The sequence below is a fragment of the Rattus norvegicus genome, chromosome 1 (genome assembly GCF_021556685.1).
Source record: "Rattus norvegicus strain SHRSP/BbbUtx chromosome 1, alternate assembly SHRSP_T2T, whole genome shotgun sequence".
Lineage (NCBI taxonomy): Eukaryota > Metazoa > Chordata > Mammalia > Rodentia > Muridae > Rattus > Rattus norvegicus.
The window spans coordinates 121,948,960-121,971,199 of record NC_141534.1 but is presented as its reverse complement, the minus strand read 5'-3'; positions in this window follow the sequence as shown (position 1 = coordinate 121,971,199).

Genomic DNA, 22,240 nt, shown 5'->3' with positions numbered 1-22,240 from the left:
TGTGGTTCTGTTCTTTCAGTTTGTTTATATAATGGATCACGTTGATGGTTTTCCGTATATTAAACCATCCCTGCATGCCTGGGATGAAGCCTACTTGATCATGGTGGATGATTGTTTTGATGTGCTCTTGAATTCGGTTTGCCAGAATTTTGTTGAGTATTTTTGCGTCGATATTTATAAGGAAAATTGGTCTGAAGTTCTCTTTCTTTGTTGTGTCTTTGTGTGGTTTAGGTATAAGAGTAATTGTGGCTTCATAGAAGGTATTTGGTAGTGATCCATCTGTTTCAATTTTGTGGAATAGTTTGGATAATATTGGTATGAGGTCTTCTATGAAGGTTTGATAGAATTCTGCACTAAACCCGTCTGGACCTGGGCTCTTTTTGGTTGGGAGACCTTTAATGACTGCTTCTATTTCCTTAGGAGTTATGGGGTTGTTTAACTGGTTTATATGTTCCTGATTTGATACCTGGTATCTGTCTAGGTAATTGTCCATTTCCTGAAGATTTTCAAGTTTTGTTGAATATAGGTTTTTATAGTAAGATCTGATGATTTTTTGAATTTCCTCTGAATCTGTAGTTATGTCTCCTTTTTCATTTCTGATTTTGTTAATTTGGACGCACTCTCTGTGTCCTCTCGTTAGTCTGGCTAAGGGTTTATCTATCTTGTTGATTTTCTCAAAGAACCAACTTTTGGTTCTGTTGATTCTTTCTATGGTCCTTTTTGTTTCTACTTGGTTGATTTCAGCCCTGAGTTTGATTATTTCCTGCCTTCTACTCCTCCTGGGTGTATTTGCTTCTTTTTGTTCTAGAGCTTTTAGGTGTGCTGTCAAGCTGCTGACATATGCTCTTTCCTGTTTCTTTCTGCAGGCACTCAGCGCTATGAGTTTTCCTCTTAGCACAGCTTTCATTGTGTCCCATAAGTTTGAGTATGTTGTATCTTCATTTTCATTAAATTCTAAAAAGTTTTTAATTTCTTTCTTTATTTCTTCCTTGACCAGGTTATCATTGAGTAGAGCATTTTTCAATTTCCACATATATGTGGGCATTCTTCCCTTATTGTTATTGAAGACCAGTTTTAGGACGTGGTGATCCGATAGCACAAATGGGATTATTTCTATCTTTCTGTACCTTTTGAGGCCCGTTTTTTGACCAATTATATGGTCAATTTTGGAGAAAGTACCATGAGGAGCTGAGAAGAAGGTATATCCTTTTGCTTTAGGATAGAATGTTCTATAAATATCCGTTAAGTCCATTTGGCTCATGACTTCTCTTAGTCTGTCGACATCACTGTTTAATTTCTGTTTCCATGATCTGTCCATTGATAAGAGTGGGGTGTTGAAATCTCCCACTATTATTGTGTGAGGTGCAATGTGTGTTTTGAGCTTTAGTAAGGTTTCTTTTACGTATGTAGGTGCCCTTGTATTTGGGGCATAGATATTTAGGATTGAGAGTTCATCTTGGTGGATTTTTCCTTTGATGAATATGAAGTGTCCTTCCTTATCTTTTTTGATGACTTTTAGTTGGAAATTGATTTTATTTGATATTAGAATGGCTACTCCAGCTTGCTTCTTCTGACCATTTGCTTGGAAAGTTGTTTTCCAGCCTTTCACTCTGAGGTAGTGTCTGTCTTCTTCTCTGAGGTGTGTTTCCTGTTACTTCTTTATTTTTATAAGTTGTAGATATATATTAATAATTTAAGGTTGCTCATACTTCTTTCATAAAAACATTAGTTGATTATTAATACCTAGAAATATTTTTATAGATAAGTAAATAATATTCAATAATGTCCATTCTATCAGGATTAGATAGAATTTGTTCTGAAGTTTTTTAGATTTAAAAAAATTAAACTTTATAAAAGCCACTTAGTATATGATGTATTAGAATATATTTAGACATTTTGCTATTAAAAATAAATTGACTGAATCAACTGTAATATTTGACTTAGAACACTTAGCAGTATAGAATATCACTTAATAATCATAAACTCATAGATTGCCTTCTTGTTACAACAAACAATGGAATTTAATTTTCTAGATGTCATTATTTATTTTTTCCTTCTAATTTTTTTCATCTGTATTATTGGGCATTTCTTATTTGCATTTCAATTGTTATTCCCTTTCCTGGTTTCTGGGCCAACATCATGCTAACCCCTCCCTTCCCCTTCTCTATTGGTGTTCCCATCCCCATCCTCCCCCCTTTACTTCCCTCCCCCCAACAATCATGTTCACTGGGAGTTCAGTCATGGCAGGACCAAGGGCTTCACCTTCCACTGGTGCTCTTACTAGGGTATTCATTGCTACCTATGAGGTTGGAGCCCAGGGTCATTAAGACAAACTCTCTCATAATTTCATTTGTCAGTGAAATCATGTGCTCAAAGTTTTCTCCTAAATCAGCTTCCTGACTAGATAGGCACACATACAGCATGCTTAGTATATTTAGTTGGCCACAACAATTCTGATAATTCTCTTACTTTAAGCTCATAATTTTTATTTTATCCTCTTTTGAAAATTGAAGAATTAATGAAAGTATGGTTACATTTGTATCTCATAGCACTGCAAATTTAACCTCTTAAAGTACAATATTAGTAAAAGAGTAGTGTCAAATAGTACACATATTTTGGAGCAAACATAATTCTTGACATATTCCTTCTGGTGAGGTTGAAAATCTCCAATAACACTTCAGTTTTTCCCTCAAATAAGTTAAAAATAATTAAATGTCTTTACTCTATTGCCTAAGGTGCTTATCAAATCTTTTTATAAACATTCAATATTTCTTAACATTTCAACTACTTGTCCTGTCTCATCGTCTCACTATAAGTATCTTTGTACTGCTAAAACATACAAATTATTGCATAAGCATAAGAATAAACAAATAGAATATTTTAATATTAGTGAATTCCTTACAGCAAAATAGACTGTGAGATTAAACAAAATTTCTTGGCTGTTTACAATACTATTTTATAATTTAAAAGATTTTTTTTTATTTGCAGCCCTCTGGTAGAAAGCGATCATTAGTGTCAGTGTTTACTTTCGTGCATTTTGACAGCAGATTTCTCTGTAACTCTTTGAAAACTATGAAGCCAATTACTTTTATTTTATAAAGAACTGTAGGGATCTCTCTAAAGATTTAGTCAGGATTGTACATTAACAGTAACCCTGAAAGCTAGGATAATTTCTTTAGAATTCCTGAGGTTGGGCTACAGTATATTTTTTGTAACAATGTTTATTTATTTTTATAATAACCATATTTTAAGCATATTTAGAAATTCTTTAATTTACAAATCATCCCCATGTGTTCACATATGTGTAAACATGTAGCCCAAAGTCCAAAAATAGATATGGTTTATTTGAGATAAAATTACAGACATACTCAGGCTCAAGCAAGACTACATCTGAGTATGGAGACCAAGTATGAGCATGAAATTCTTATCTGTATGGAACAAATTATTGCAAATTGTTTGAGAATATGAAAGAATGAGTCAATTTTATTTAATAGTATGACCCCTGGTAGCTCAATCATGTCACATATGCATTGACACACATATATGGGCAACATTGATTGGCGCTGAAATACTGAAAAAAGGATAACATCAAGTTGGATGGTCAGGGAGGGGGAATATACATGTCAGGAGTTGGTAGGTCAGGGTAAATATAATCAAAATAAATTTCATGAAATTCTCAAAGAACTAATAAAAACTGATGTGAATGCTTGCACCTTTACAAAAAAGAGAAATATTATTTTCTCTTATTGGTGACATAAATCAATTCGACATATCCTTTATTGTGAACTACCATATTGTAGGGTACTCATGATTGAAAATAGAAGTACAGTGTAATTCTAATATCACACCAATGAACAATCAATTAATATCAGAAGAATCCATGTATACCTAAGCTTATCACAATACTATTCACAGTAGACAAAGTAGATCATCAACTAAGATGCCCATTGAAATATAAGTAAATAAAAATATGGGCTATTTACAGAAAGAAATATAGAACTATAAACAGGAAGTATTCTGGATTTTTGCAATAACATGTATGACACTAGAAGGCATTGTATCAACTAAAATAAAAAAATCACAAAAGAACAAATATTACATCTTCTTTCTATTTATGAAAGCTGAAGATGGCTTAGGAAGTACAACAGAAATATTAGAGTTTTGAAAAATGAAGGAAACATAGAATTAGTCTGTTTTGAGAACAAGTACTGAAATGTAATTAAATGAAGGGATTAATTATAATTTATATAGTCCAAAAGGATAATTATATCTAAAACAATTAATTATACAATCCAAATTAGCAAATCAAAAAAGTTTGATGTCTTTAGTATCCGCATGATAACATTTGAAGAAATGAATTAATAATGATCACAGTTATTACAATGTTAATATATTATCAAATTATAGAAATATACAATGAAAAACTGTGAAACAATACAATTAAAATCTCTAAGTAAAAATAAGTATAAATACATATTTTCTTAAGGAATTTATAATGTTTCCCTTTAGAGAATTCCATCTATATACAAAGGGTTATTTCTTCTTCAGGTGACTGAAAAACAAACTTCATCAGGGTGACACGATAAACATGATTAATCAAGATGTCATGACCCAATAATAAGTAAGATTTCACGGGAAAATAAATCTCTATGCTGAGAAATATTATCAAAAAGTGGGCTCATGGACTTGCACATAGGATGGGAAGACAACTCTTTGGTAAAGTATTTGCTCTACAAGTCTGAGCATATTGAGTTTAGATCTTTGGAACCTATATAACAAGTCATATGTACTAGCATATATGTATAATTTTACTACTCGTATGGTGTCAGACTAATCTCTGGAAGATCACCTACTATAAAATAGGCAACAAAACAGGAGAAATAAATGAGCATGCCTCAGATTAGGTGGGAGGTAAAAATCAACTCCCACAAGTTTTCCTCTGACCATCATATATTCATCTTAGCTCACCTATACGTGTATTTTGCATGTCTTCACTAGCATGCATAACAAAGAACATACACACAGAAAAAGAGAAATGTTTAACTGAATCTAAATCAGAAATCTCCTCTAGTTGCTGTTAGTATAAGCAAACAAACAAACAAAAATAACAGAAACAAGATCAAAGAGATAAAACAATTTTAAGCCATAAGTTTCCATTCAATTTAAGAGCCTTGGAAAGAATTTTGGCAGCTAATGAACTAATGGAATAAGAAAGGAGCATTTTTCCCCAGCTCCGAAAAAAAGAACCAAAAAAAAAAAAAAAAAAAAAAGAAAGGAGCATTTTCAGAAAATCTGAATACCTCCTGAAGTAGTCAGTAGATTTCAGTGATATTTTAATCTTATTTAATCCATCACTGATTTGCAAAACATCATAAAAGAGAGATTCAACTACTTTGCATAAATCATGCAAATGATAAACAACAAAATTTATCTGACACAAATATAAGATCATTTGGATGTCATAAGCTTTTTCTGTGCTAAAACATGAAAAGCAGAATTCTCTTCTCAGTAAGACTAGAAGATATGTCCAGATATGACATAAATTTCCTCAGATGTCTACAAAATTAGACTATTTTGAATGAAAGCTTAAAATAAATCTACAATTTCAAAATATATAGCCTCAAGAACTCCTTGAAAATAAATGGTCTTGAATGTGATACTATGAAGGGCCCGGTTATTGCTTTTAATTTTACTTATGAAATACTGAATAAATACCTTCTATTTGTTTTGGGTATCTATGAGAAATAATTTAAGAGATAATACAAATGTTGTCTTTATGTTTTTAGTCTTTTGGTCAATTTTAAACTTATATTTGAAAGTTAGCTTGCAGGTATATGTGGGAATATCTGAAGTTTACTGGTTCTATTTGTAGTAATCTTGCTTATGTGAGAGAAATCTTTTTCAGCAGAAATGCCAAGCAACTCTCTTCTTTAGCTTCTTTAGCTTGGTTCACATTTAAAAATTAGTGGTAAATCAAAGTCCACATTATTGATGGTTTCCTTACAAATGGAGACTTTATTGTGCATTTTCCTCACACTTCTGCTCACCTAGCATATCTGTCAAGTAATTTGTATACCTATATTTCAGAGAATGATAGAATGTACTCAGGTGACTTGACAGATGGAAACATTAGAAGTACCTAATATTATCAGAAAAACCTACCTTTCGAACTGTTTGTAATTTCTGAGGACAAAGATATATGTGCAGAGACTTGCCTAACTTCTTCATAGGGTCTCTACAACCTCCTCCCCTTGGTTGGGTATTTTGGCTAATGTCATCCCTGTTAGGTCCTGGGAACCTCTTGTTTTCCTGGCACCTGGACTTTCTGGTGAATTTTGTAGCATCCACATAAATGCTTTCTGTTTGATAAAGAAATTAAAATTGTTCCTTTCATGTACAACAATCTTCTCCTCTTACTCCTCTCCCTCATTTTCCTCATTGTTCTCATCATTATCATACTGTTCTTCCTCCTCCTCCCCCATCCTCATAATCATCATAAGACCAAAGATGGATATAATGTTGTGGATCATATGCAAGAATTAAAAGAAAATAACATTTCCTGTTTTATAAAAACACTTAAAATAATGTTTTAATATTAGACAACAAAGTAAGTTCATTGGAAGAACAATGGAAATATAGTTGAATTTAACCCAGTAAGACTATCTATGTCTCACTATTGACCCACAGGGAAATGGAGACAAGAAATCTAAGAGCTCACTGACGTAACCCACTTAGAATAAGGGTTACAAAGATCATTAATAAGACTGAGGAAAGGTCATTTGATGTTAGATTCTGAAAAATCTTACCTAAACAATTTTTTGACCAAAAACCTAAAATTTTCTATCAATGTGGTAATGGAAAAAAATTATGCAACTGCTATTAGATCTGGTTTATGGCAGTATGTTTATGTTTGATCTCAAGGTAGTGTAAGGCTGATAATAAAATATTTAAGAATTTTTGTGTGTTGACATAGAAACATGGGAATTTGGAGAAAAAGAATTTAGAAAATAAAGCACCTTTGATCTTTTTGCTAATGAGGTTAGGAATGTGGATTGTGTTTGTTCATATCTCTCTCTCTCTCTCTCTCTCTCTCTCTCTCTCTCTCTCTCTCTCCCTCTGTGTGTGTGTGTGTGTGTGTGTGTGTGTGTGTGTGTGTACATACGTGTGTGTGAGTGGATGTATGTGTGTTTAGGACAAACTGATGTGCCAATCTTCAGGAGCATAATTGTTTAGGATTTAAGACAGCCTATCACTGGGACGTGGACTCCCTGATTATACTAGACTGACTGGCCAGGAAACCCTTACTATTAGTAATCTTGTCAGTGCTATGATTACACGTTTTAAGTACCATATACAGGCTTCTTTGGTAAAAATCCACTATAGTAGTTGAACTCAGGTCTTCATGCTTGTATTAGAGCACCATGCTTGCCTACCTCTACCTCTGGTCAGAGTAGTGTGTTTTTAAGGCAATTCTTGGGACAAGCATATAGTTTGCTTTTGACATGCTTATTTGGCTTGCATAGAAGCCTGTATCTGATTATAAGCTTTAATGTGGATGAACATTAATGTTTGTAATAATTTAAACTTTGAGTAAAACTTAGGTATTGCTGGCATCTAGTCATAGATGAAAATCTATGTCAGTGAAGACAATAGAAAATTTGAAACAATTTAATGAAAAAAATTGATGGGTATACATAGCCTCACTTCCCACAATGAATGCTACACTCTCCCTCAAAAACACAAAATTCTTTATATGTGTTTTATGATGAAAATTTCATAGACTGATCTGGTCAAGTCTGAAAACACTATGCTACTCTTTTCTTTCATGGGACCTTTGAACTTTCTTTAGCATTGTCTCTTGTTTTCATTTATTATTCTACCACATAGCTTCAAGCTCACATATAGAGATTTCTATGCATTTTACTCTATTAACATAAATTTCATAAGTGTGAAAATAAATTTCAAATAATCACTTTTGTTTAAAAATAAAAGAGCTAAATTGAGTTCAAAATACTGAAAATAAAGAGTACACTTTAAATGAGCTGTCCTGCTAAAAGATAAATAGTGAGAGAAACATATTTTTGTTGTTCTGAAAGATATAGGAAAGTTTTACATAATTGACTTTGTCATACAATTATGTAATAAAAGTTTGCTTGAATTACATGAAAGCTGGGTTTTTCTTAGTTAAAACCAGGTGAAAATAATGTTATCATCTGCAGAAGACTGAGAGAAAAAAAATGAAGAAAGGCCAGCTCACACAATGATCGTGAATTTTGGTTGTGTAAAGGAACAGCAGTTTTGACCATTTTTATCACTATCTGCTTGCTACCTTAAAAAGTAGTAACCCCAGTGTTGGGGATTTAGCTCAGCGGTAGAGTGCTTGCCTAGTAAGTGCAAGGCCCTGTGTTCAGTCCCCAGCTCCAGAAAAAAAAAAAAAGAAAAGGAAAAAAAAGTAGTAACCCCAAAGTCCTTTTATAAATTAAGTTAATGTCCTTCAAGCAATGGTGACAAATTTTGTTATTACCATTAAAGAACAAAGAAAATATCTATATCTATATCTATGTCTATATATCAAAGTTGTAGCAATTTTATAAGTGCTCAGGCATTTGCCCCATTATTTTGAATCAGAATACACAACGCTGTTAAACATAAACAAAAGCAAAGCAGGTAATCATTTATGGAAGCAAAGTAGAGGGTATCGCAGCACAAGTAATAACAATAGTTTTTGCTAGAATCTTGAAAGAATATATACATTCCTTCATCATCTGCCGATTCCTATATGGCATTTGAAATCAAATCTCCAATTCGGCCTAGCCCATCATCTCGGTGCCACTTGTAATCTAATTGAAATTGCTATGTTGGTTCTTTCCTTTGTTCATTGTTTTACCCTTATTCCTAAACTGTTTCAACCCCTGACACTAGATAAAAAAGTAAAGTAGATAGAGGTGACTAGAGGAAAATTTATGTTAGACTACTTTTTACTCATTATGCCATCAACTTTCTGGGGCAAGTTTGTTCTTCACAGTTGGGACACTTAATATCTTTTTGATTTTTCTTCAACAATTACTACTTAAAAGCTGCACCAATGCAATCACCTAACAACCCACAACCCACCATCATCATGAACCCTGTCTCTCAAGGGCCTAGCATTCATATATCTGCAAAAAATGTCCCCAGATCCCAATATCACAAAATCACAGACACTATCTGCAGCTGACACAATCATGACAATGCTACAGCAGAAGACAAACCATATGAATTTGCTGTAGACAATCTTAAGTAGACCAATATCCTGCTTCTGAAAATAAGATGCAAACATACTTCCATAATATTTATGTGTTTCTAGAGAAATCAATATTCTCAGTACAGAGAACCAACTACTTCATCTTGCCACCTGATACACACACATGTATATGGTGACACAGACACTTCTTCCCAACATAAACATTTTATTTAAATTATATGCAAATGTAGAAAATTCTGTGTATGGCTACCACATTAAATTTATTCAAAATATCTCAGAATATCAAAATTCAAAACCCAAACAAAAATATTAAAGGTATTCAATAATTCCAATTCCTCTAGAATTTGCAAACTTTAACCATCCAACTCCTGTTCAGACTGTCGGGAATGTCATTTTAAAGGCTATTGATCTCAGTTTCTCATTACAGGTAGAAATCGGAAAGAAAATGGTAACATGTGCTGTATGCCAAGAATAAACATCTGGAATAAAGTAAGTTATTAATGCCATCAAGATAAAAATATAGATGAATAGGGAGGCAAAGATTAAAGCAGAGGCAGAAGAAACACCCATTCAGAGCCTGCCCCACATGTGGACCATACATATACAGCCACCCAATTAGACAAGACGGGTGAAGCAAAGAAGTGCAGGCTGACAGGAACTGGATGTAGATCTCTCCTGAGAGACACAGCCAGAATACAGCAAACACAGAGGCGAATGCCAGCAGCAAACCACTGAACTGAGAATAAGACCCCTGTTGAAGGAATCAGAGAATGAACTGGAAGAGCTTGAAGGGGCTCGAGACCCCATATAAACAACAATGCCAAACAACCAGAGCTTCCAGGGACTAAGCTACTACCTAAAGAGTATACATGGACTGACCCTGGACTCTGACCTCATAGGTAGCAATGAATATCCTAGTAAGAGCACCAGTGGAAGGGGAAGCCCTGGGTCCTGCTAAGACTGAAGCCCCAATGAACGTGATTGTTGGGGGGAGAGTGGTAATAGGGGGAGGATGGGGAGGGGAACACCCATATAGAAGGGGAGGGGAGGGTTTAGGGCGATGTTGGCCTGGAAACCGGGAAAGGGAATAACAATCAAAATGTAAATAAGAAATACTCAAGTTAATAAAGAAAAAAATATAGATGACAGAATCATCAACTTTAATGACTATGATTAGGAGGTAGGACGTAAAAAGTGAAACTATTCTTGAGTATATGAGTTATATAATGGGGAGAAGAAAATTTTGATAGTTAAAAATCAAAACTAGAATTAGAAAATCCTGCCAGAAGAAAGGAAGAATGCATTCACTACATGCATTAGCACACTAAACACACTATATGAAGAAACAATCATAGAAGTCCAGTTTTCAAACTGAAGTCCAAAGTGGAAAATGAAAAAACAAGAAGACAACGTACCACAACATTTGAGAATACAACACACCAAAACATTTGAGAGTAGTAGCACCTGGTACAGTTTAGCATAATTGAAGTCCCAGAAGAAGATAGTACAAGAAGAAAAAAACAAGTAAACAAAACAAGAAAACAAAAGTCAAGTAATAATAGGTACTAAACTTTCTAAAAGAAGGGCATCCTAATATCTAGGTAATTCAGAGAAGAAATAAAACAACAGGCAAAACAAAAACAAAACTAGCTGTGTTGTAGTCAGTAGAGAAAATAAAGTAAAAAAGTGAATTGAGGCTTAGAAAAAATCTTATCTATAAAATAAAGGAATATAATTTACTGTTTCATTAGATTTTATGAAATTAGAAAGAGAATGGTACTTAAACACTTAAAATTATTCAAAAAGAGAACAAACTCTTTAACATAGCAATCTACATGCAGATCAGTCATTCAAAGTAAAAGGGGAAAATTTTTCTCATTTTCTGAGGAACAAACAAAAATGTATGTATTTTTTCAGCGTCATGCCCTTTAATATATATCCAATAAAGTTCTTCAAGCAAAAGAAATATACTTCTTTTTTATTTTTTTTCATTTTTTCCATCTTTATTAACTTGAGTATTTCTTATTTACATTTCAATTTCCAGATTTCTGGACCAACATCCCCCTAACCACTCCCCCTCCCCTTCTGTATGCGTGTTCCCCTCCCCATCCTCCCCCCATTACCAACCTCCCCTCCAACAGTCACATTCACTGGGGGTTCAGTCTTGGCTGGACTGACCCTGGGCTCCAACCTCATAGGTAGCAATGAATAGCCTAGTAAGAGCACCAGTGGAAGGGGAAGCCCTTGGTCCTGCCAAGAAAAATGCTTCTAATCCAAAAGGTTATAGCAATAAACAAGTCTACCTTAGAAGAATTAAAGAAGCAAAATAAATGCTATTATTTCTATTGTTCTTTTTTTAAAAGTTATTGAAAACATTATACAATCAAATTCTTCCTCTCTCCATGTCATTTTGCTTTTTTCTCACGTCCTTACCCACAGAATTCCAATTCTTTTGTTTCTCTTTCTTTAAAAACAAGAGTTGTGCAGACATGTATGAGCAGAAGTAAACACATATGGAGACATGCATACATACACACAAACATACATATAGAAATTTAATTTGAAACCAAATGATACAAGCAAAGGAACAAAAAGACAAAACAATGCCAAACATTAATATGATAGAATTTTTACAAAGATGCCAATGAATGGTTTTTTGTTTTTGTTTTTGTTTTTTGTTGATTTCGTTTTTTGTTATCTGCCCTTGGCCCATTGTTCTTAAATAATTTAAAAGCTTCATTAAAGAAATACAACAATAATGTGGTAATTATTGCTTAGGAATATGCTTAGAAAGAATTTTTAAGAATAATATAATAAGCTGAAAAATATATTCTACTGTAATGTTTCTGTACTACGGTGAAATTGTATAAGATACTTTTAATATTGGATCAATTTACTGTAAGATGCATATGCCACTATTGTAAATTGTAACAAGATCAGTATAAATAATTGATATTCTAAAAGGAATGGAATATAGTCATATAAAATAATTAAGTAGATGTAGGTAATGTAAAATGAGATAAGAAAATGAAATAGTGATGTCATGACCAGAAAACACATACAATATACCGTACAATTGTATAAAAACATTTTAATGTTTAAATGATCAATTTTTAAATGATAGGTAATTTAAAATACAGAGATTGTGAGAATGAATTGACTCTATGATCTAGTGTTTATAAAAAAAAACTACTTTAAGAATTTAAGCAGAACAAAAATAAAGACATAAGAAAAGTTCACAAGAAAAAAGTAGATATATTGATTTCAGAAAATGTTTTCAAATCCAGAAAGAAATGAGGCATGAAGGTGATATTACATAATGATAACACATCATTCAGCAAGAGACAGTAGTTATTAACAGTTTATATATAGGAGCAAAAATGGCAAATTACTTCGGGTAATTTTTAATAGCACTATAAAGGAGAAACACAAAAATAGGCAAATTTAATTTAGAAGTGTCAACATCCTTTTTGTAACCATCAATAAAGCATCCATATCATTATAATGATAGAGATCACTGAATTAGCACTAAAGAGTGAGCTGTCTAAGAGAGATAGTGTACACATCCAACAAGAAGATACAACAAATTATCCTAATCCACACATGAAATATCCATTGTATATATTGCTCATGTTATGTGTCATTAAATACACATTATTAGATGCAAAAAGAGTATAAAATGCAGCAGTTCTCAAAAAATAATTTAAAATGAATAAAAAGATAGCTTAGTAGTCATTATCAGGAAATTAAATATTACAACTCTTCAAAATAGCTACTTAAAACTAGGCATTAGAGAAAATTGAATTTATTTTGGATAAGTTCAAACAAAAGTCCTAATCATAATTTATTTCTAGAATGTGTATGTAGAGGAAACTTTTTAAAAACAAACATATTTCTTAATTTACATTTCAAATGTTATTCCCTTCCCTGGTTTTCTGTCCATTAGCACCCTCTCCACTCCCCCTTCCCCATAAGGGTGCCCCCCATCTACACCCCCTTACTGTCCCCCTGACATTTCCCTGGACTGTGTGGTCCAACCTTGGCAGGCTTTACACATACACACACACACACACACACACACACACACACACACACACACACACACATATATATATATGTCACATGTGGGGCAGGCTCTGAATGGCTGTTCCTTCAGTGTTTGCTCTAAACTTTGCCTCCATATCATCTCCTATAAATGTTTTTGTTCTCCCTTTTAAGGAGGATTAGAAGCATCTGCATTAGGTTTTAGTTCTTCTTGAGCTTCCTGTGGTCTATGGATTTCATTTTGGTTAATTGAAGCTTTTGGGCTAATATCCACTTATTAATGAATGCATGCCAAGTGTGTCTTTCTGTGATTGGGTTACCTCACATAGGATGATATTTTCTAGTTCATTCCATTCGCCTATGAATTTCAGGAAGTCGTTGTTTTTGATAGCTGAATAAAAATCTATTGTGTAGATGTACCACATATTATGAATCTATTCCTCTGTTGAAGGGCATCTGAGTTCTTTCCAGCTTCTGGCTATTATAAAAAAGGCTGCTATGAACATAGTGGGATATGTGTCTTTGTTGTATGTTGGAGTATCTTTTGAGTATATGCCCAGGAGAGGTATAGCTGGGTCCTCAGGTAGTGGAGTGTCCAATGTTCTGAGGAACCTCCAGACTGATTTCCAGAGTGGTTGTACCAGTCTTCAATCCCACCAACAATGGAGGAGTGTTCCTCTTTCTGCACATTAGAGGAAATCTTATCACTGCAACCATACAAGGAAAAAGCAACCATAAATGGAACAAACAACCATAAATAGAAATAATAGATATGTATGTCCTGATTGTCAGCATTAAATGTTTAAGAATGATAGGATCCATATGCCTTCATATTGATATATTTAATGTGTGCCCTTTGATATGAGAGTTAATATTAGTAGTTAAAAATGGAATAACAGTAGAATAGTTATGTCCTTAACATTTTTGCTACTATTGCACCAGTAGGAATATCATACTGGGTCAGTAACTATTTTAGCTCTCGGGGTTCACAGCTGTGTTAAATTATTTACTAATTTTTCCCTCAGTAATGCAAACAAAATTCTGTCATTAGATAGCAAATCGAGCTGACACATCTATGTAGACAATAAAACCTATATTTTTTTTCTCAAAAATTAAGGTACCCAAATCCCAGCATGAACATATACAGAGTATCACCCGTACTTAAACATAAATTGACAAATATAGATGGTGGAAGAGAGAGAGAGAGAGAGTTCCTTCTTTTCAGAGATGTAGTCCTGAAATGCTACCCATGTAGGAGTGTATTCTAACTCTGTGAATTTATCAGCAGCACTAAGTAGACAGAGTACATTGGAAATAAAAGAACATGTGGAGATTGGAAAAAATTGGAAGTACAACTAAAAAGAGTAGAACTGGGTGTGGATATGTTCAAATATAATTATATGTGTGTATGAGACAGTCAGATATAGAAAAGACAAAAATCATAAAATATTAGACTAAAAGAAACAACACTTGCCATTGAAAAGTAAACAAGTTCAATATATTTATATAACAAATTTCCATCACTATAATTAGTGATCTTTGAGTTTTTATTGTTATTTAATAAATTCTGAAATTTAGAAAAAATTAACAAAATTTTACCAAAATGAATTCACTAATATGTACAAAATATCTAACTGAAAACTGTATCTTATTTTAGATATACAAATCCTCATCACCATTTATATTACAAAAACCCATGATGGGGAAAATAAACAATAATATTGTGAGGTTAAAAATATTATGCACAAGAAAATTACATCGTCTAGATTATAGGCAATAAAGATAATAATAAACCTTATTTAACAATTAAAAACGCTATGTAGTGAAATCAAATATTTATTAGAAATATAAACTTTAGCAAACGAATATTTCAAGGCAATGTTGTCCACTGATAAAATATCTGCAAAGACAACACTCAGCTCACTTCAAACATAAAGCTTAACACACTGCAGTAATTTAACAAATAAGGCCAGATTAGTATTTCTGACAGTATTCCTTTACAACGTGTCTTTGGAAGTCTCATGTAGTTCATGAAGTTGAGAAAAGGAACTAGGGATTACAGATTATAATGAAAGAAATAAAATTGTCCTTCAATGGGTGGTATGACAGCCTTTAATTAAAGAACTGAAATGAATTTATAAAAGAAAAAACATGTATAGCTAGTACCTGCATCAAGAATTAAGTATATGAGCATTACTGTGACAACACTGAAAGAAACAATGTAATTATTTTCTTTTTGTAACGTGTTTGTGTGTAAATATTCATGGGTGTGTGGTGTTTCTACCACAACAGAGATGCAGAGGAAGACTTTTAGTGAATTTTCCCTTGTAACATGTGGAATCTGAAGATCAAACTAATGCCATGAGGCTTGGCAAAGTGTCTTGACCTGGTGAGCCATTTTATTGGATCAAAAGGAAAATAAATTTTAATTGTAAAATATTTTTTCTTGTCTTTAAGACTTCAGCCAGTATTTAACCATCTCTTGCTGTGTATGTGCTGGGAGGTAAAACAACATACTATAAAGGGCCTGGTAGATTATACAATCTTGTTTCATGCTGGCTAGAAAATAGAGAAAGACAAGAAGAGACCAGGTCATGTTCCCAGAACCAGAACCAAACTTTTCAGACTAGTCTCACCTCCTAATAATACTATCATATCATTATTGATGTTATTTAGGAGATATTTCATTGATTAAATAGTTCCCAAGATTTATTCACTTGTCAAAAGTCTTTCATCTGCCAAACAGGAAACTAAATTGAAAAATTCAAGAGTATCTCAGACTCAAATGTTAAAATAAGATTAAAATACATATACCAGCTGGCTCCTTGCATACATGTTATAGACAAGTAAAATGGAAAATATTTAAACTAGAAAAAAAAACTTTACAGTAAAATATAAGTACTGAGGTACAGGATCCATTTTTCTCTATACATAAAAAATATAATACTTTTGTTTAAGGGATCAAAGGGCTAATTAGATAGGTCAGTAGTTGTAGTATTAAAGTCTCAATATAATCTTCTTTACTTCATCTACAGACTCAATGCAACCCTATTTAAAACAAAATTCCAAGATTAACGGATAAATTCTAAAGTTTATAGGAAAAGAGATCTACCATAGTCAAAAAGTGGTGAAATAGATTGAAAGTGAGTTAATGATTTATAAGAGTTTATTTTAACCTTTAATGGAAGAATATAGAAATCAAAGTAATTTTTCACTGGAAAATAATAAAGTATAATCCAGAATACAAGGGCCCAGAAGTAGAAACTGCATATCCAGTGCCTAAATGCTATGTTTTCAGGAGATTGTGATATAGTCTGGCATGGTAATGCAAATGTTATGCAGTAACTTAAGAGGAAAATGTAGAAAAATGAGCAGCCCGACGTTATACTTGGCCACATAAAAAGTCTAAGACTAGCCTGGGATATATAAGAATATACCTGAGAAAATATTTAATATTAAAAAGTTTCTTGAGCACAGTGGTGTACATATGAAAACAAGTGATCCTAGATTCAAACTCCATATATGATGAGTGTACTAAGTTTATTGAAGAACTAAGTATGAAATCAAAATATTCTGCACCTCAAAAACTGATGTAATTTTAGAGTCCATAATTTTTCTTTTTTAATAATTTTATATTTCTTGGATATTTTATGTATTGACGTTTTAAATGTTATTCCCTCTCCCCCTCTTCCATGCTCCCTCCCTCCGTCCACTGATTCTGTGAGGATGCTCCCATTTCCACCAACTAGTCCAACCTCAACACACTGAAGTTACCCTACACTGGGGAAACAAGCCTTCACAGGACCAAGGGATTTCCTCCTATTGATGCTGGACAATGCTATCATCTGTGACAAATATGGCTAGAGTCATGGGTCCCTCTGTGTGTACTCATTGGTTGGTGGTTTAGACCCTGGGAACTCTGCTGCGGTTTGGTTGCTTGATACTGAGGTTCTTCCTATGGTGTTGCAAACCTCTTCAGCACCTTCAGTCTTTTCTCTAACACTTCCATTGGAGTCCCCTTGTCTAGTCCAAGGGTTAGCTACAAGCATCTTCATATGTATCACTAGGGCTCTGGAAAAGCCTCTTGGGAGACACCCTTACCTGGATCCTGCCATCAAGCTCTTCCTGGCATCATCAATAGTGACTGGGTTTGGTGGCAGCATATGGGATAGATCCCCAGGTGGGGCAGTCTCTTGATGACCTTTTCTTCAGTTCTTGCTTCATTCTTTGTTTCTTTATTTCCTCCAGTGAGTATTTTGCTCTCCCACCTAAGAAGGAATGAAGTATTTGAATTTTGGTCTTCCTTCTCCTTGAGCTTAAAATGAACTAATAAAGAGAAAAAGAAAACTTGGACACTTTATAGCAAATCATTCAAACATATTTTTTCCTTTTTTAATTGGATATTTTATTTACATTTAAAATAGTATCCCCATTACTGGTTTCCTGTCCATAAGCCCTGTATCATCCCCGTTCCCTTCTTCTATGAAGGTGTTCCCACTAGCCAACCAACCCCCATTTCCCTCCCTGACATTCCCCTACACTGGGAAATCAAGCCTTGACAGGACCAAGGACTTCTTATCCCACTGGTGCCAAACAAGGCCATCCTCTGCTACATATGCAATTGGAGCCATGGGTCTGTCCATGTGTATACACTTTGGGTGGTGGTCTAGTACCTGGGGGATCTAGTGGTTGGTATTGGTGTACTTATGGGGTTACAAGCCACTTCAGCTCCTTCAAACCTTTCTATAATTCCTCAAATGAGGACCCCTTTCTCAGTTCAATGGTTTGCTGCTAGTATTCACCACTGTATTTGTCACAACCTGGCTGAACTTCTCAGGAGACAGGTAATTCAGGCTCACATCAGTGTGCACTTCTTGGCTTCATCATTTTTGTCTAGGTTTCATGGATATATATATATATATATGTATATATATATATATATATATATATTTCTATCTCTATGAAGAATTTAGAATTTTGATGGGGATTGTACTGAATCTGTAGATTGCTTTTGTTAAAATGACCATTTTACTATATTAATCCTGAATATTCATGAGTATGGAAGATCTTCCATCTTCTGAGTTTTTCTTCAATTTCTTTCTTCAGAGACTTGAAATTCTTGTCCTAGGCAACTTTCGCTTACTTGTCAAGGTTGTCATTTCTCTAATTTCTTTCTCAGTGTGTTCATTCTTTGAGTAGAGGAAGGCTACTGATCTGTTTGACTTAATTTCATATCCAGCAACTTTGCTGAAGTTGATTATCAACCATAGCAGTTCTCTGGTAGATCTTTTGGGGTTACATAAATACTATAATATCATCTGCAAATAGTGATATTCTTCCTTTACAATTTGTATCCCTTTGACCTCTGTTTTCTGAATGCTCTGGTTAGGACTTCGAGTACTATATTGAATAAGTACGGAGAAAGGGGGGAGCCTTGTCCAGTTCCTGATTTTAATGGGATTGCTTAAAGTTTCTCTCTATATAGTTGAATGTTGACTACTGGTTTGCTGTATGTTGCTTTTAATATAATTAGTTATGGGTCTTGAATTCCTGATCTTTCCAAGACTTTTAACATGGAGAGGTGTTGAATTTTATCAAATGCTTTCTCAGCATCTAATGAGATGATCATTTGCTGTTTGGTTACATGGGGGATTATGTTTATGAATTTCCATAAATTTGACCATTCCTGTATCCCTGAGATGAAGCCTTCTTGATCATAATTGAGGTTGTTTTGATGTGTTCTTGGATTTGGTTTGTGAGAATTTTATTTAGTATTTTTGCATTGATATTCAATGGTATGAGGGATATGAGGTTTACTTTCTATTTTCAGTCTTTTTATGGTTTATATATAAATATAATTGTAGCTTCATAGAAGGAATTGGGTAGGGTTCTTTCTGTTTCTATTTTGTGGAATAGTTTGGACAGAATTGGTATTATGTCTTCTATGAAGGTTTGATAGAATTCTGCAATACCCATCTGGTCCTGGGCTTTTTTGTTGGAAGATTTTAATAACTGCTTTTATTTCTTTAGGGGTTCTGCGACTGTTTTTAGATAGTTTATCTGATGTTGATTTAACTTTGGTACCTGGTACTTGCCTAGAAAATTGTCCATTTCTTCCAGATTTTCTGCTTTTGTTGAATAGAGGCTGTTGCAGTAGGATCTGATGATTTTTTTTAATTTCCTAAGATTCTATTGTTATGACTTTGATTTCATTTCAGGTTTTGTTAATTTGTATACATACTCTGTGCCCCCTGGTTTGATTTTCTCGAAGAACCGGAACGTGGTTTTGTTAATTCTTTGTATAGTTCCTTTTGTTTCTACCCGGTTGATTTCAACTCTGAGTTTGATTATTTCCTGCCATCTTCTCCTCTTGGGTGTATTATCTTCTTTTTGTTCTAGAACTCTTAGGTGTACTGTCAAGCTGCTAATGTATGCTCTCTCCAATTTCTTTTTGGAGGCACTGAGAGCTATGAATTAACTTCTTAGTGCTGATTTCATTGTGTCACATAGGTTTGGTATGTTGTGTCTTCATTGTCATTAAATTGTAAACAGTCCTTAATTTCTTTATTTATTTTTTCCTTTTCCAAGTTATCATTGTGTAGAGTGTTATTCAACTTCCATTTGTATGTACAATCTGTCTTTTTTGTTGTTATTGAAAACTGTCCTTATTCTGTGGTGATCTGATAGGATGCATGGGATAATTTCGATCATCTTGCATTCTTTAAAGCCTCTTTTGTGACCAATTATGTGGTAAATTTTGGACAAGGTACTATGAGGTGATGAGGAGAAAGTATATTATTTTGTTTTAGGATAAAATGTTCTACAGATAATGGTTAAATCCATTTGGTTTAGTTTCTGTTTCCATGATCTGTCCTTTGTTTGGAGTGGGGTGTTGAAATCTCCCTCTATTATTTGTGAGGCGCAATGTGTGCTTTGAGCTTTAGTAAGTGTTCTTTTTTTTAATGAATGTAGGTGCCCTTTCATCTGGAGCATACTTATTCAGGATTGAGTGTTAATCTTGGTGGATTTTTCCATGGATGAATATGAAGTGTCTTTCCTTAACTTTTTTGATAACTTTTAGTTGAAAGTCTATATTGGAAAGGCTAATCCTGCATGTTTCTTGGGAGCATTTGCTTGCAAAACTGTTTTCTAGATTTTTACTATTAGGTAGTATCTGTCTTTCTCACTGAGGTTTCTTATCTGTATGCAGAAAATTGATGAGTCCTCTTTACATATCCAGTCTGTAAGTCTATGTCTCTTTATGGGGGAATTGAGTCCGTTGATGTTAAGAGATATTAAGTAATAGTGATTATTTTTCCTGTTATTTTTGTTGTTAGAGATGGAATTAAATTTGTGTGACTATCTGCTTTTGGATTTGTTGCAAGAATATTATTTTCTTGCTTTTCCTAGGGTGTAATTTCTTCCTTGTGTTGGAGTTTTTCATCTATAGTTCTTTATAGGGCTGGATTTGTGGGAAGATATTGTGTAAATTTTGTGGAGTCATGAAATATCTTGGTTTCTCCATCTATGTTAATTGAGAGTTTTGCTGGATATAGTAGCCTGGGCTGGCATTTCTGTTCTCATAGAGTCTGTATGACATCTGCCCAGATTCTTCCTGCTTTCAGAGTCTCTGCTGAGGAATCTAGTGTAATTCTGATAGTTCTGCCTTTATATGTTACTTGATGTTTTTCCCTTACTTATTTTATTATTCTTTCTTTGTTTTCTGTGTTTTGTGTTTTGACTATTATGTGATGGGAGGAATTTCTTTTCTGGTCCAAACTATTTAGAGTACTGTACACTTCTTGTATGACTACGGGCATTTCTTTCTTTAAATGTGGGAAGTTTTCTTCTATAATTTTGTTGAACTGGCCCTTTAGGTTAGGAGTCTTTTCACCCTTCTATAGTTTAGGTTTGACCTCACTGTGTCCTGGATTTCCTGGACAATTTGGGTTAAGAGCCTTATGTGTTTTTCATGTTCTTTGATGGTTATGTCCATGTTTTCTATGGTATCTCCTGCCCCTGTGATTCTCTCTTCAATTTCTTGTATTCTTCTTGTGATACTTGAATTTATGACTCCTGATCTCTTTTCTATGTTTTCTATGTCCAGAGTTGTTTACCTTTGTGATTTCTTTATTGTTTCTATTTCCATTTTTAAATCCTGGATGGTCAATTCTTTCTCTTATTTTGTTGTGTTTTTCTGTAATTCTTTAAGGGATTTTTGTGTTTTCTCTTTAAGAGTGTCTACTTGTTTACTTGTGTTGCCCTGTATTTCTTTAAGGTAGTTATTTATTTCCTACTTAAAGTCTTCTATCATCATCATGAGATGTGATTTTTAAATCCGAATCTTGCCTTTCCTGTGTGTTCTGATAACCAATATTTGCTTTGATGGGAGACTGGGAATCTGATGTTGCCAAGTAGTCTTGGTTTCTGTTGCTTAGGTTCCTGTGTTTGCCTCTTGCCATCAGGTTGCCTCTGGTGCAAGCTTTTCTTGCTATCTTTGACAGTGGCTTTATCCTTCTGTAAGCCTGTGTGTCAACACTCCTGTAGAACTGTTTTCTTTCTTTCTCTGTTCTGGGTACAGAGAGCTGTGAGACAAGTACAGCTCCAGGCACAGGAGGAAACCTTCAGGGCCTTGTCGTAGACTGCTCCTGGTTTTGTGTGTCCTGAGGCCTGCAGCCAAAACCATTAATAAATTAAAGAAATGTCAAGTCATAGACCAGGAGATAGTATCTTCTCAAAATTTTTCTACCATTCTAAATCAATAAATATCTACTTCAACTCAGCAATAAGTAGTCACATTTACAATAAAAACAGTCTGGAATTGAGCAGACACCAGGTCAAATTAATACTAATGACTATCATATGTAAAAATACCCAACATTTTCTATTATCAGGGAGTTTCACAGTCACACCTTTTTTGTTAGAGTAAAACAAATGTATTCATAGGAGGAG